The sequence below is a fragment of the Bos indicus genome, chromosome 18, assembly GCF_029378745.1.
Source record: "Bos indicus isolate NIAB-ARS_2022 breed Sahiwal x Tharparkar chromosome 18, NIAB-ARS_B.indTharparkar_mat_pri_1.0, whole genome shotgun sequence".
Lineage (NCBI taxonomy): Eukaryota > Metazoa > Chordata > Mammalia > Artiodactyla > Bovidae > Bos > Bos indicus.
Genome location: NC_091777.1, coordinates 65,568,899 through 65,574,354, shown reverse-complemented (window position 1 = coordinate 65,574,354; position 5,456 = coordinate 65,568,899). Strand labels below are relative to the sequence as shown.

The 5,456-nt window shown below is 46.1% G+C and overlaps 1 pseudogene; it reads left to right on the top strand.

Moving 5' to 3' along the window:
- Positions 1-4,038: 4,038 nt before the first annotated feature.
- The window catches only part of LOC109572124 (zinc finger protein 548-like), a 39,904-nt pseudogene continuing 38,486 nt past the window's right edge, over positions 4,039-5,456 (top strand).

Below are 5,456 nucleotides of genomic sequence, written 5' to 3'. Positions count from 1 at the left end.
CTGCATTCGTGTGTGTTCCTATCTTTGTATTCCTCACTGAGAATAGTATCATGACAGAGAATACTGTTCACTCTAGTTTGGGTCTACTTTGCATTGTTGTCCAAGGCCTTCTGGGGTGGATTGCAGGGTTCCTTGAGACTAATGTTGAGACCTGGGTGAGAATTTTAGGTGGGTCCTGAAGTTATCCTGAGATGAGGACAAGTGAGAGCCACCAGTGATTTTTTGGAGCAGCATAAAGTGTTCTCTTTCTCACATGGGATGTCATATCATGTCCCCAGTATAGTTCAAGGGAAGAAGTTCTATAGGTGGAGCAGAGTCATGTGCCATAATATCCACAATGTGGCAGGCTGGTGTTGCTGAGTGTTAGGTTATAAACATTAGCAGGGAATCATACTTCATACAGAAACCATCAGGGCATTAAAAGGGAGTAAGAGACTAGAAAACAGGTATGAAAGGGTCTTTTCTAAAGCTGCGTCCAAGAATGTGAATTTGGCTGTTTATAGTCAGGGTTTTGCAGAAATTTTTCAGAGCTACAGAGCTGTTTCTCTCCTCCAGAGGTCCCAGTCTGTCAAACTGATTAAAGGTTTTTGCATCCCATAGTATCTGCAGATGGAGAAGGCAATGGCACCCCACTCCAGTACTCTTGCCTGGAAAATCCCGTGGACAGAGGAGCCTGGAGGGCTGCAGTCCATGGGGTCGCTGAGGATCGGATACGACTGAGCAACTTCACTTTCGCTTTTCACTTTCATGCACTGGAGAAGGAAATGGCAACCCACTCCAGTGTTCTTGCCTGGAAAATCCTAGGGACGGGGGATCCTGGTGGGCTGCCGTCTATGGGGTCGCACAGAGTCGGACATGACTGAAGTGACTTAGCAGCAGCAGCAGTATCTGCAGATTGTGAAGCTGAACGTTGCTTAGTTGTATCCAACTGTTTGCAACCCCATGGACTATACAGTCCATGGAATTCTCCAGGCTAGAATACTGGAGTAGATAGCTGTTCCCTTCTCCAGAGGATCTTCCCAACCCAGGGATCGAACCCAGGTCTTCTGCATTGCAGGCAGATTCTTCCACCAGCTGAGCCACAAGGGAAGCCTTGTTAACGCAGAGCCATTTCTGCACATTCAAGATACTGGGAAGGCAAGTGAAAATCCTGTAGTCCAGTCATGTGATTTTTTAGGACCCAGGCAGAGTTCCTGAATAGCGCAAGTGGAAACACCTTTCATTGCTCACCAATCTTCATCGCTACTGCAAGGGAGACAGGGAGACAATGAAGATTGTCTCCCTCACATGAGACAAGGAGACGTGATGATGTTAATGTGTGGTTGCCAGAGTGGTACTCAAAAGGAGATTCAGAATCAGTTTCAGGGATTTCCCTAGCAGTCAGGACTCTGCTCTCTCACCTCCAGGAGCCTGAGTTTGATCCCTGGACAGAGAACTAAGACCTGCAAGCCACCCATCTGTGGGAAAAAAAGCTCAGATTTTTATGTGGTGCCAATTTCTATTAAAATTGTGCTGTTTAGTTGGTGTGCATTGAAATGAAAATCCCTACAATATACACCTAGGTAAGTTTTAATATGTGTAAATCCACAAAACTATCATCATTATTACAAACATCCATCACTCCCATATGCACCTTCTAACATCCATTTTAGAAATCCAGGAAACTAGTATTGATTTACTTTTTTCCTATGTAATTTTTCTATGTAATTTCTAGACAATATCATTGGGGTCTTAATGTTTACTTTTATATCTTTTTTCATGATGCATAATTTCTCGGAGAATGATTTGCTGTTATGAGTAATTTTTTCTGAAAAATTATTTGGATATACCACCTATTGAGTGTTTACCTTTTTTTTTTTTTTTTTATGTATTTTGTTGTGCCTGGTGTTAAATGAGGAACACAGTGTATTTAGTTGCACCATGGGACCTGTTAGACGCATCACGGGGAGTCTAGTTCCCTTATCAGGGTTTGATCTTGGGCTCCCTACACTGGGAGCGTGGCGTCTTAGCTACTGGACACCAGGGAAGTCCCTCCATTAATCTTTAAAAGGGTGGGATTTGGGTTATTACAGATAAACTTAACATGAAGATACACATAAAATTATATGACCATGTGGCTTCATACTCTAAAGTCAATGATTATACCCTGTTGCCATCCCATCGATATCGGAGCATTCCAGTTTTCTTGTATTTATCACTAGTAGTTGGTTGGTATGGCCAGTATTTTGAGTATTACCTCGTCAAAAAGGGCTTCCCTGGTGGCTCAGATGGTAAAGCGTCTGTCCGCAATGCGGGAGACCCGGGTTCGATCCCTGGGTTGGGAAGCTCCCCTGGAGAAGGAAATGGCAACCCACTCTAGTATTCTTGCCTGGAAAAATCCCATGGACAGAGAAGCCTGGTAAGCTACAGTCCATGAGGTTGCAGACTCGGACATGACTGAGCGACTTCACTTTCACTTTCATTAAAAAGTTTAGAGGTCGACTTCCCTGTTGGTCTGGTGGTTGAGTCAGCTTACCAGTGTATGGAACATGAGTTTGATCCCTCGCCTGGGAAGATTATTCATGTGGGGCAACTAAATACAGTGCACCACTGCTACTGAGGCTCGCATGCTCTAGGGCCCACGTGATGCAACTACTGAGCATGTTTGCTGCAACTATTGAAGCCCACGCACCTAGAGCCCGTCCTCTGCAACATGAGAAGCCCTTACAGCTCAATCAAGAGTGGCCCCTCCTCTCTGAAACTAGAGAAAGACTGTGCAGCAGTGAAGACCCAGTGAAGCCAAAAATAAAATGTAGCTGTATCTCACTATGCTGATTGCAGTTCCCGAATGATTCTCTCTTACATTCATTTGCCAGGTATGTGTCTATGATATAATGTGAGTCTTTTATTAGTAACTGAGAAAGCAAAAATCTGTTGGAACTTTTCTTCAGTGACTTTGCTGGATGGGATAAATATTTGTGCTCACAATATTATTTACCTAATCCTCATTATTAACACAGTTTTCCTTACTTTATGTCTAGACATGTATTAAAAAATATACCCACCCCATTTTGATGGTCACATCAATTTCCCTGATATGAGCACTCCAATTGTGGGCAATTTCATGTTATGAATATTAAGTTTTTACTGCAACAGAGGTGGAAGAAACCAAATGCTGACATACAAAGGGTTGCAGGGGAGGAATTTCATTCACAATGCAGCCAAGCCAGGAGACAGTCTCATATCTACCTTCCTGGAGGCCAGGTGCTTGTGATATTTAGGGGACAAAGAGACAGCGTGCTTTTAGGTGTGGGGACAGGCGATCAGTTAGCAAAAAGGTGAGGTAATTGGTGTGTGCATTACGTTTCTTTGCAGATACAAAAATGGTTTCCCCGAATGGGACACCATCACTGGCTCTGCTGTTTTCTGAGGGAACCAGAAAAACATGGTCCACCGGCTTCTTGTCGCCCCACATCCTTCCTCTGTATTGTTCACCATGACCGTGTCTGGAGTCTTTTCTCTTGACTCTGACCTAGTAGAATGCAACTCATAAACTGAGTCTAAAACTTTAGCCTACATCCACTGGAAGAGCAATAACACCATGTCTATCAGATCCCAGCTATGCATGGATGAGATAGATAGCATCACCCGCTCGGTGGACATGAATTTGGGCAACTCCGGGAGATAGTGGAGAACAGAGGAGCCTGGCATGCTGCAGTCCATGCGGTCACAAAAAGTTACAACAGCATAAGTGGATGCACTTTATATCTGAGCGATAAGCTGGTATCATGGACCCACTTGGTTTTGCTGGTTTGGAAGCACCTGAAATATTATGTCTGGGCCACCTCTCTGTGATCAGCTAAGACCACGTTCCATGGAAATTTCGGTTCATCCTCTTTAGGAAGCGTGAAACCTCACCCCGGTCCTCAGAGCTTCAGGACTCTTACTCAGCCAGCCTGGTGCTGAGGCGGGACGTTTACCGCAAGTGCGGAGCTTCGCCCCTTGCCAATTCCACAGGACACGAAAATACGGATCTCTTTCCTCGGCGTCTCTGGACCAATGACGGCTCGGGACAGAGGCACTTCCGTTCTAGCGGACGGGGTGTGGGCGGGCCTTCCGGGATCTACAGGCCAGTTGTTCTCGCGCTACTTCCTGCGCGCTGGTGGGGAGCCGCTGATCGCTGGCCCGCTGAGGTCGGGGAGCTGGGAGACGCTGTGCCCGCTGCTTAATTTGATTTGAGATTGGCGTGGGCTGACTGTCTCGGGCCGGGAGGTGCGTTTTTGCTCGGCCGCGTCTTCGCCAACAAACGTCGCTGGCCCCCAGCTCGGCGAAGGTGTAGCCCATTCAGGTAAATGCCGCGTCTTCCTCCCCCACCTCTCCTCATTCCCCAGCGCTTTTGTTCTTTATCTGGGGTCTCCTGTTGTTTAGTCGTTCAGTCGTGTCCGACTCTTCGTGACCTCCTGGACCGTAGCCCACCAGTCTCCTCTGTCCACGGAATTCTCCGGGCAAGAATACTGGAGTGAGCTGCCTTTCCCTTCTCCAGAACCGGCGTCTCCTGCATTGACAGGCGGATTCTTTACCTCTGAGCCACCTGGGAAGCCCGGAGAAAATAAGATACTGAAATATGAATTAGTGAATATTGGCTTCCCTTGACAGAGGGAGACAAGAGGTATTTTATTTAGGGAACTGAAGGTGCTCGGTGCAACCCTGAGATAGTTTCCATAAGTTTTTATGGAAGATAGTTTCCATGTTTTTAGAGTTGTGTACGAGCAGGATTTTCTTAGGTTGGATTAAATCTAGTTGGGTAAATGGATTTTGTTGGGAAGGGACTAGAACAAGACCGGAGTCTGTTTCTCCCTTCAAAGTTTTCTTGGAATACTGCTTTTGATAACAGCGTGTGCGCTCCTTTGCCTTTAAGTGATCTGTGTTTGCTGTTCAAGTCTTTTTACCTTGGTTAAGTATTTGATAGATTCTAAAATTTCTTTCAACCTCCAGCTAACTTTAAGATGCTTTAGAAGGCCAAGGATTCTCAGACGGAAATATTTTTTATTAATTTGTTAAATTACATGGGGGCGTCCCAGGTGGCTCAGCGGTAAAGAATTCGCCTGCCAATGCAGGAGATGCAGGAGGAGGTGTGGGTTCGATGCCTCGGTCAGGAAGATCCCCTGGAAGAGGGCAAGGAGTTGGACATGACTGAACAAGCTCGAGCATGTACATGCCCAAGTTGTGTGGTTTCTAAAAGTCTAGGGCCTGTGTGCTGTAGCCCACAGGCTCCTCTGTCCTTGGGATTTTCCTGGCCAGAATACCAGAGTGAGTTGCCAGTGCCTTCTCCAGGGAATATCTTCCCAACCCAGGGATCAAACTGCTGTCTCCCGCATTGGCAGGGCCCTTCTTTACCACTGAGCCACCAGGGGAACTATAGTTATTTTTCTTTGTCCCCCAAAACCTTGGCTCTCTTAATTTTGAAATATGACCTG